The sequence below is a fragment of the Thalassophryne amazonica genome, chromosome 12, assembly GCF_902500255.1.
Source record: "Thalassophryne amazonica chromosome 12, fThaAma1.1, whole genome shotgun sequence".
Lineage (NCBI taxonomy): Eukaryota > Metazoa > Chordata > Actinopteri > Batrachoidiformes > Batrachoididae > Thalassophryne > Thalassophryne amazonica.
In genome coordinates this window covers 44,504,102-44,515,402 of record NC_047114.1, presented here as the reverse complement: position 1 = coordinate 44,515,402, position 11,301 = coordinate 44,504,102, and the positions used below count along the sequence as shown (strand labels likewise).

Genomic DNA, 11,301 nt, shown 5'->3' with positions numbered 1-11,301 from the left:
GAAGTCATAAATCGTCCAATTTTCACACTGCAAGTCAGAAAACAAGCTGTACACCTCCAAGAAAGCCTTTGTTGTGTTTGGTCTTCAGGCATATAGAGAGCTATAAAACAAACATGTGGTCCGCCCAGTAAGCTTCCATGGGGCATACCCAGAAGAAGAAAAAGTTGCAGTTCCTTGACTGGCCCACTTGAGGCTCTATCCAAAAGTGAGAAGATTCTCATAGAAGCCCATGTTAAAATGTCCAAATTTTGAGCATAAATAAACATATTTACAGTGTAGTACAAATATGGTTTTGGGTTCCATAGCTAGTTTCCTCCTCTGTGACAATTGTAACGGGTGGAAATTTTTTCTAACCTCTTTGTTTATGAAGTTTTACGCCATCAAATTATGCATAATTAGGGGTGTGGCCACTTTCAGTGACACGTGGTATGTTGTTGCAGAAAAACACCTCCGTCTTGATAACCATTCGTAAGATTCAGGCGGTTTTCGATGGCTTTCAGTCGAGTGAGTATCCGAGAAATTGTTTAACAGCTGGGCATGTCGTCCAGCCCCTCGTCGGAATTCCTCTGTCTGAGAAGTTCATTAAAAAATCTCCTTTAAACAGTGGAATATCCGGATAAAATGCTGAAACCGACTTCTTCTGAAACTTCTCTGTTCTCACACGATGTCCTGGATCAATAGAGCCTGAAATGTGGAGGTTTTCAGCTTGAAACAGGCTGACAACGGCGCCTGGGGCCGCTGCGCGACGTCTCGCTCCGTGGGAAGTCCTTAAAGCGACAGTATCACCTCAAAATCTCTCATCAGCCGTTAAAATTTTCACGGAAAACCAGCTTAATTTTTTCGAACCGTGTCCACTTCGATGTGCCTCACAGGTTTAGAAAAAATTTTGATCAAACAAAGCGCCAGTCTCTCAGCAACTTCTCAGACAAAGGAATTCCGACGAGGGGCTGGACGACTCCTCCCACAAGCAGTGCTCACAGCCGAATGACGTCACCGACAGGCGTGGAAAAACTCACGCATGCACACGAGGGTTCAGGCATGTCTTACGTAAAAACATATGAATGAAATCCATATAGTTTTTGAACAAAATAAAAAAGACCTATACTTTATTGAAAGACCTCGTAGAAGTGCCCAGTTTGTGAATTCTGACCACAGACATGTTGTGGCTTCCCCAAGGATCCAGTTGACTGCTGTCTGCTCAGAACCCAAGATGAAATCTGTGCAGAATTCAAGATCAGACTGTTTCTCAGGAATCTTTGTACAATTTGACTGGAGGACTTGCAGACATGGACTTCACTGGTGATCCAAATGATATGTGGGAGTTCTTCTGCAACCAGACCTTAATAAAAAAAAAAAATCCTCTGGATAAGGGATGGATGATAAAAAAGACCTACAATTATATCACAATATATCCTGGTATTTTGGCAATAATGACATAAATGATCAATATGAAAACAGCAGCATTTCTCACACTCTCCTGTGGCCAAAATCCACTGGACTTCTCCAAATAATTTGCGTAAAGAGATCATGGATGCTCCGTTGTTTAAAATCTTCAAGTGAAGCAGCCAAAAGAAAGAAAGAAAAAAGTGACTTGAAAGGACCAGACTTTCAAAGTGCACATGAAGCTCTCCACAGGACATCAGTGTGTGTGTGTGTGTGTGTGTGTGTGTGAATCTTTATTACAGGCTGAGATTTGGTTCACAGGTAAGCAGTCCACGGGCCAAAGGTATCCGACAGGTGCAAGGCAAAAAACGTTGTCCAAAAACAAGCAGGGTTCTGTAGTATGGGCTAACAGGGTTACCAGGGCTGAAGCAAAAGGCGAGGTCCGGAAAACAGAGCAGGATCAAAACACGGCTTGGCAAAACAGGACTGTGACAGAGAGCTGGTGAGTGAACAAATACAACCAACAAGCAAGGAAGGAGTGAAATGAAAGAGCTTAAATAAGTGACTGGATAATGGATAATGAAATGCATGTGTGTGACAAGGATCTAGAAAGGGGGCGTGGCAGAAAGATGAGGATGAGGGCAGAGGAGGTGCAAGATAGTGAGGTAGGGAAAACACAAAGCAGACAGAACCAGAGTGATGTGATGAAAAGATACCAAGACACAATAGCAAGTGCAAGAGCGTGACATGACGTAACAACCAAAGATCAATCAAAAACGGAACAAAATACTAACATCAAAAGAATTGCACAAAGAAACTACTATAAGAACTGAAAAGGGAACAACCAGTAAATATATGCTATGATTAAACAAGAACGGAACTCACAGGTGGAAAAGTAAATAAACAAATGATAAGAAGAAAACCACCAAGTAATAAAACTAATGATTACACAATGAAAGCACAGACTGGCTGGACACAACTAGAGCGGGACTGAAAAATGGCTCGAGTGTAAAAAGTAATAAAGATTTTGTGTGATTATCCAGACAAACACAATAATGACCTCACTCTGTCACTCTTAGTTTAGCTCAACCCAGCAGAGCGCACAGATCAATCAATCAATCAATCAATCAATCAATCAGTACTTTATTTGTCATTGTAATAATAACACATTTATAAATAACGAGATATCATTTAGAGCAACGTATTACTGACATACACTCAACAAAAATATAAACGCAACACTTTTGGTTTTGCTCCAATTTTGTATGAGATGAACTCAAAGATCTAAAACTTTTTCCACATACACAATATCACCATTTCCCTCAAATATTGTTCACAAACCAGTCTAAATCTGTGATAGTGAGCACTTTTCCTTTGCTGAGATAATCCATCCCACCTCACAGGTGTGCCATATCAAGATGCTGATTAGACACCATGATTAGTGCACAGGTGTGCCTTAGACTGCCCACAATAAAAGGCCACTCTGAAAGGTGCAGTTTTATCACACAGCACAATGCCACAGATGTCGCAAGATTTGAGGGAGCGTGCAATTGGCATGCTGACAGCAGGAATGTCAACCAGAGCTGTTGCTCGTGTATTGAATGTTCATTTCTCTACCATAAGCCGTCTCCAAAGGCGTTTCAGAGAATTTGGCAGTACATCCAACCAGCCTCACAACTGCGGACCACGTGTAACCACACCAGCCCAGGACCTGACTCCAGTTCGTCGTCGTAACCGACTTGAGTGGGCAAATGCTCACATTCGTTGGCGTTTGGCACGTTGGAGAGGTGTTCTCTTCACGGATGAATCCCGGTTCACACTGTCCAGGGCAGATGGCAGACAGCGTGTGTGGCGTTGTGTGGGTGAGCGGTTTTCTGATGTCAATGTTGTGGATCGAGTGGCCCATGGTGGTGCTGGGGTTATGGTATGGGCAGGCGTCTGTTATGGACGAAGAACACAGGTGCATTTTATTGATGGCATTTTGAATGCACAGAGATACCGTGACGAGATCCTGAGGCCCATTGTTGTGCCATACATCCAAGAACATCACCTCATGTTGCAGCAGGATAATGCACGGCCCCATGTTGCAAGGATCTGTACACAATTCTTGGAAGCTGAAAATGTCCCAGTTCTTGCATGGCCGGCATACTCACCGGACATGTCACCCATTGAGCATGTTTGGGATGCTCTGGACCGGCGTATACGACAGCGTGTACCAGTTCCTGCCAATATCCAGCAACTTCGCACAGCCATTGAAGAGGAGTGGACCAACATTCCACAGGCCACAATTGACAACCTGATCAACTCTATGCGAAGGAGATGTGTTGCACTGCATGAGGCAAATGGTGGTCACACCAGATACTGACTGGTATCCCCCCCAATAAAACAAAACTGCACCTTTCAGAGTGGCCTTTTATTGTGGGCAGTCTAAGGCACACCTGTGCACTAATCATGGTGTCTAATCAGCATCTTGATATGGCACACCTGTGAGGTGGGATGGATTATCTCAGCAAAGGAGAAGTGCTCACTATCACAGATTTAGACTGGTTTGTGAACAATATTTGAGGGAAATGGTGATATTGTGTATGTGGAAAAAGTTTTAGATCTTTGAGTTCATCTCATACAAAATGGGAGCAAAACCAAAAGTGTTGCGTTTATATTTTTGTTGAGTGTAGAAGTATACTTAGAAAGTGCAAATAGTGCATATGACATTAATGCCCAGGGGAACACAGCAGCAGTATAAAAGTTTTGCATTAAAGTGCAGAAGTGCCAGCTTCAACTGCCATCTTCTGTTTGAACCATATTTGGAGGAGGTGAGTGGAATGCCATCTGAGAGCTGCAGCAATGCAAGACCTAGTTCACAGCAATTGTTGTGGTGGAATCTGGTGTGTGAAGATGGATGAGGGGCCAAGAGGAGGGGGTGATTCATTTAATAGCCTCACCGCCTGAGGGTAGAGGCTGTTGGCCAGTATGGTGGTTCTGGCACGGATTGGCCTGTATCTCCTCCCGGAGGGCAGCAGGTGGAAGAAGTTATGTGCAGGATGATGGTGTTCACACAAGATGTTGTGTCAGGCCCGGCGCCAGAAAAAAAATATTAACGGGGCGATGAGTTTATCACAGGGGGCAGGGTTGCCCCCCCCAAAAAAAAGTGCGCACAGGAAGGTACCTGCCTCTGAGCGTGCGTAATGAATTGGGTGCGCTCCTAAAAAGCTCGTGTATTTAGGCTACACCGTTGTAAGAGACTGACTGAGTAAGAGTAAAGAGTGATGACAGTATTTTTTTTTATTATTATTTGAACGTATAGACCCTCGGTCAAGTGATCTCCTGCGTACCACAAAACCAAACCAACAACTGATCTGAGAAATGACACGAGACAGTAGATTAACCCCACATACAGCCCTCCATCACAAGCACAAACACAGCGCAATTGGGCATGACAGTCACACAACGGGTCAAAGATAAACCTTTCATGTAGATATACAGTGGTCCCTCGTTTATCGCGGGAGTTACGTTCTAAAAATAGCTCGCAATAGGCGAAATCCGCGAAGTAGTCAGCGTTATTTTTTACAATTATTATAGACGTTTTAAGGCTGTAAAACCCCTCACTACACACTTTAAACATTTTTCTCAAACAGGCATGATCATTTTCTCACTTTTCTCTCGTGTGTAAACACTCAAAGTTCAAACCTTAGTAGAAAAATAAGACCAACCTGTTTTCAGTCCCAAACATTTGTTTGAGAAATAAAAAAAGAACGTTTTCCTATAAATAATTATGATGGCTTTTAGAACTAATGAATTTAATTTTAACGATCAACCTACAAGGTTGGACACATAAGAAATTATTAATAGTGACTGACCAGTATTTCACAGTTCCTCTGATCGCGCCTCTTCGTCATGGCGCCGTGCCACTGTCGCGCCATTTTCCACTCACACCTCGCTGCAGGTGTCTTTTTCCAAGTGAAGAACACAGTTACGGGTAGTTGTTGGCACTCTTTTTTCTTCTGGGCGAGAAGATTCTTATAAACAGACACGCAGAACACAATGTGCGTACTCTCCCTTCGCGGTGCTGCAACAGGTGTCCCGTCATCTCGACAGAACACCGGCCTGCTTGATGAGGACGCAGAGCACAATGCGCTGTAAAAAAAAAAAAAAAAATCATGCAAAATTAGACTAAAAAAATCAGCGAAACTTCGAGGCGCTATATTTTCCAGTATTTCTTTTTCTTTCTTTTTTTATTTCTATTTTTGATAACTCTCACATCCGAGGGGGCGAGGTTGATGACGTGAGGGGGCATCGCCCCCAAACGCCCCTTCGTGGCGCCGGGTCCGTGTTGTGTACCCGCCTCAGACAGCGGGTGGTGTAAATGATGCTGATCTCTGGGAGACTGGTCCCGATGATTCTCCCTGCTGTTTTCACCACCCCCTGGAGGGCCTGCAGCTCAGCCTTAGTGCAACTGGAATACCACAGTAAGAATCCGTAAGTCAATATGCTGCCACTTGCACAATGGTAGAAGTTTACCATGAGCTGCTGAGGGATTTGAACACTCTTAAGTTTCCGCAAGTAGAAGAGGCGTTGTTGGGACTTTCCCACAGCTGAGGTGGTGTTCGTGTTCCAGGTCAGGTCCTCTGACACAGTCACACCCAAGAACCTGAATTGTGTGACTCTCTCCAATGCCTCACTCCCAATTGAGAGTGGAGCAGGGATGGATCGGCCTGACTTGCAGAAATCCACAGTCATTTCCTTTGTCTTTTTGATGTTAAGGGCAAAGTTGTGGTTCTCACCCCATGATGCCAGATGTTGTACCTCACTTCTGTATGCAGACTCATCATTGTTCTTGATGAGCCCAAGCACTGTGGTATCGTCTGCAAATTTGCCGATGAGATTAGTCGGGAGAGTGGTGCAGCAGTCATGTGTAAAGATTGTGTAAAGTAATGGGCTAAGCACACAACCTTGGGGTGCCCCGGTGTTGATGAGAAGGGTAGATGAAGTGTGCTTGCCAACTCTAACATGCTGTGAGTGGTTTGTTAGAAAGTCCAAAACCCAGTTGCACAATATGGTGTTCAGTCCAAGATGGTGTAGTTTGGAGAGGAGTTTGTTTGGCTGGATTGTGTTAAAAGCTGAACTGAAGTCAACAAAGAGCAGCCTAGCATAGCTGTTTTTCCGCTCTAGGTGTTCTAGTAGTGTGTGGATTACAATGACTACAGCGTCTTCTATTGACTTGTTTTCCCTGTATGCAAATTGGTATGGGTCGAGTGTCCGTGGTACTGCTTTCTTGATATGCTTGATAACCAGCCTCTCTAGACATTTGGCTGGTATAGGGGTGAGAGCCACAGGTCTGTAGTCATTTAGACATGTGACATTTGACTGTTTAGTAACAGGAACAATTGTTGCTGCTTTGAAGCAGACTGGGACCCATGATCTGGACATGTTGTAGATGGTGGTGAAGACCTCTACTACCTCATCTGCACAGTCTTTTAGCACCTGTCCCAGCACCCCGTCTGGTCCAGCTGTTTTACTGTTCAAAAGTAGGAGTTAATTAATCAACTCATGCAAATAAATCACATCTAGTGTACAGAAAGTAACTTTTGGAGCACAAATTGTGGTCTCTTCATGTATATAGTACCCCACCCCCTTCCCGGACATCTCTGCAAAGCACAGATGACCTGCACGCTGCGTCTGCCCTCCTCATCTCCACTACAAGAGAAGAGCGCACACTGACACACATTATTTTGTCGTTCTGAAAAACCCTTCATCATTTTGATGCCTTTCTGACATGGCAGCATCACACTGTACCATCCTAGCGTATCATCAACACCATCGTTGTGCTTGACCTGCCCACATGCAGCACAAATGAAACACCATCTATATGTTAAAAGCAAAGTGTCCTCTGTGTACGTGCGTGCGTGTGTGTAACTTTGATTATGGAGAAACCGGGGAGAGCTGAGATTTGCTGTTTGGTATGTTTATTTATTTTGGGTCAAGGATGAACAACATGAAAACAGAAAGTTCATAGGACAAATATTTTTGGAGAAATTAGGGATATTAGGTAACAACAGTGAACAATGGACTTTGATATCACCATTAACCAGTCCCTGGTAACCACACAAGCTCTGAACAACTTTACCAGCATAACATTTAGCATCAACTAAATGTGCCAAATAATAAATACAATTATTCACAAAACTTTCTCATTTTAATTTCCTGCACTTTCAGTTAAAATTATATCATTATAGAAATTTTGCATAATTTATTACCACCCTTGAAAAATGTCAGCTACCTATTTAATAAACACTACCCAATCTAGAACCAGTGGATCCCCTACAGGCAACACGCTAATTAACTATACTGTATAATTTAAATCAATGGATGATATATTTTGACCATGTGGAGAATTTTGACTGGCATCTTGCTGACAATGGGCTATAGCACATCCCTACTGACGATTGTGGTACAGTCACCAGTGTCCATAGGAGCAGGTGTTTCATATCTTAGGGCTCTCTGAATATCATCCAAAGATCAGATGATCAGGTGTGGTCAAATGAATCATGTCCTGCTTATGGAGGAATCAAAGCCTACACCTCATCACACCGCAGTTATGTCAGTTATCAATCAATCAATCAATTTTTTTTTTATATAGCGCCAAATCACAACAAACAGTTTCCCCAAGGCGCTTTATATTGTAAGGCAAGGCCATACAATAATTATGTAAAACCCCAACGGTCAAAACGACCCCCTGTGAGCAAGCACGTGGCTACAGTGGGAAGGAAAAACTCCCTTTTAACAGGAAGAAACCTCCAGCAGAACCAGGCTCAGGGAGGGGCAGTCTTCTGCTGGGACTGGTTGGGGCTGAGGGAGAGAACCAGGAAAAAGACATGCTGTGGAGGGGAGCAGAGATCGATCACTAATGATTAAATGCAGAGTGGTGCATACAGAGCAAAAAGAGAAAGAAACAGTGCATCATGGGAACCCCCCAGCAGTCTAAGTCTATAGCAGCATAACTAAGGGATGGTTCAGGGTCACCTGATCCAGCCCTAACTATAAGCTTTAGCAAAAAAGAAAGTTTTAAGCTTAATCTTAAAGTAGAGAGGGTGTCTGTCTCCCTGATCTGAATTGGGAGCTGGTTCCACAGGAGAGGAGCCTGAAAGCTGAAGGCTCTGCCTCCCATTCTACTCTTACAAACCCTAGGAACTACAAGTAAGCCTGCAGTCTGAGAGCGAAGCGCTCTATTGGGGTGATATGGTACTACGAGGTCCCTAAGATAAGATGGGACCTGATTATTCAAAACCTTATAAGTAAGAAGAAGAATTTTAAATTCTATTCTAGAATTACAGGAAGCCGATGAAGAGAGGCCAATATGGGTGAGATATGCTCTCTCCTTCTAGTCCCCGTTAGTACTCTAGCTGCAGCATTTTGAATTAACTGAAGGCTTTTTAGGGAACTTTTAGGACAACCTGATAATAATGAATTACAATAGTCCAGCCTAGAGGAAATAAATGCATGAATTAGTTTTTCAGCATCACTCTGAGACAAGACCTTTCTAATTTTAGAGATATTGCGTAAATGCAAAAAAGCAGTCCTACATATTTGTTTAATATGCGCTTTGAATGACATATCCTGATCAAAAATGACTCCAAGATTTCTCACAGTATTACTAGAGGTCAGGGTAATGCCATCCAGAGTAAGGATCTGGTTAGACACCATGTTTCTAAGATTTGTGGGGCCAAGTACAATAACTTCAGTTTTATCTGAGTTTAAAAGCAGGAAATTAGAGGTCATCCATGTCTTTATGTCTGTAAGACAATCCTGCAGTTTAGCTAATTGGTGTGTGTCCTCTGGCTTCATGGATAGATAAAGCTGGGTATCATCTGCGTAACAATGAAAATTTAAGCAATACCGTCTAATAATACTGCCTAAGGGAAGCATGTATAAAGTAAATAAAATTGGTCCTAGCACAGAACCTTGTGGAACTTCATAATTAACTTTAGTCTGTGAAGAAGATTCCCCATTTACATGAACAAATTGTAATCTATTAGACAAATATGATTCAAACCACCGCAGCGCAGTGCCTTTAATACCTATGGCATGCTCTAATCTCTGTAATAAAATTTTATGGTCAACAGTATCAAAAGCAGCACTGAGGTCTAACAGAACAAGCACAGAGATTAGAGTGAGTACCATAATTTACTGCTGGCAGTCATACACATCAATGAAGTTTGTCTTTTTCATCTAGATGATCACTCCACAATACTGACGTTGCTTTAAGCTTGAACAATTTACTGTGTCAATTCGCCCTATTGAGGTTTCAAATCCCGCAATATCTCAGAGAGGTCGCCGCTCTGCGAGATGTCAAAAACATTGAGAATTGCATTGGGACAGTCTGATAAGGCTGCACTTTAACCGCTGTACATGGACAACAACATCAACACTGCAACATAAAACTCTGTATATTGTGCCTAAAACTGTTGTGAATATGTTATCTGGGTTTTTAGACATTGTTATTGTGTTTGTTTAATATAAATGTGGGAGAAGCTCAGGTTGTTTCTCCATTATTTTTAATAGGCATCGCTGTGAGCCACGATCGCTTCCTGTTGATGTCATTCTGGGCGAAAGCGAAGTTTGCTCTTTAATGTCCTGCTTATTGTCCTTTAAAACACCGTTTGTCCTCTTTGTTCCAGAGTAATATATACGAGGTCTGTCCAAAAAGTATCGGACCTTTTTATTTTTTGCAGAAACCATATGGATTTGAATCACGTGTGATTGCATCAGCCAAGCTTGAACCTTCGTGCGCATGCGTGAGTTTTTTCACGCCTGTCGGTTGTGTCATTCGCCTGTGAGCAGGCTTTGTGTGAGCACTGGTCCACCCCTCTTGTCGTTTTTTTTATTGCGAATAAATGTCTGAACAATTTGGAGCTTTGCTGCATCAATTTTTTTCCAGAAACTGTGAGAGACCTCCAGGTGGACACCTTTGGAAAATTAATATGGCTTTCAGGGACGATTTTGTGGGGATTACACAGATTAAGGAGTGTTACTGCCGCTTTAAGGACGGCCCACAACGCCGATCAACAGGCTGAATCAACCAGATCATTTCCAACGTGAAGGCTTTGTTGATCCGGGACATCGTCTGACTTCCACAAAAAAAGGAAAAAGGCGTGGACATCAGCACTTTTTCGGCACATTCCACTGTTACAGGAGTTTTTTTCATGGAAAGAGAAGCGGACGGATGCGCCACCGTGCCGCTCATGGTGCGGCACAAAACCACCTCCGTGTTGGTCTCACAGGACGGCTTTGAGATGGCTTTCAGATGGCTGTCGGTGGGTTTTCAGTCGTGTGACTAACCGAGAAATTGTGGATGAGCCTGGACATGCCAGAACATGTCCTGTGAGGCTTCATCACGGCGTTGCTTTGCGCCATGCGGCTCCACCGCGACGGGCGGAATTCCTCCGCATGTCTGTCTCAATGTGCCGAAAAAGTGCTGATGTCCACGTCTTCTGCAATTCCTGTGCTAGTCAGAGGACGTCCCGGATAAAACACAGCGTCCAGTTTGGAAATGAACGGCACATTCCACTGTTACAGGAGTTTTTGTCATGGAAAGAGGAGCGGAGGAATTCCGCACGCAGAGGGCAGCCACTACATTTATACCATTATACAAGGGAGCTACGACCATTACCTTTGCACCCTCCCCCCGCCAGGTTCCTTAGATGACCCCAAAACACAATGAGGATGTTCCCCAAAATAAAAACTGGCCTCAAGCCAGTTAGCCAAGATGGTGTCCAAGATGGCCGCCAAAATGGGGTTTTTCACTAAAACACCTTTAAACAACAAATAAACAACTTAAATATCACAGAGATTCAATAGGAAGACCATTGCAGGTCACAGCAAACTCATTTGTGCCTAACCTAAATTCATTCATGGGTTTAA

At 43.3% G+C, this 11,301-nt stretch overlaps 1 long non-coding RNA gene across 1 annotated transcript in view; it reads right to left on the bottom strand.

The window, feature by feature from the left end:
• LOC117521602 overlaps nt 1–10,815 on the bottom strand; it is a 29,509-nt gene extending 18,694 nt beyond the window's left edge. Inside the window, exon 1 of the long non-coding RNA XR_004563992.1 lies at nt 10,805–10,815. This is a non-coding gene — a long non-coding RNA (uncharacterized LOC117521602). The remainder of the gene's footprint in view (nt 1–10,804) is intronic.
• Nucleotides 10,816–11,301: the final 486 nt, after the last annotated feature.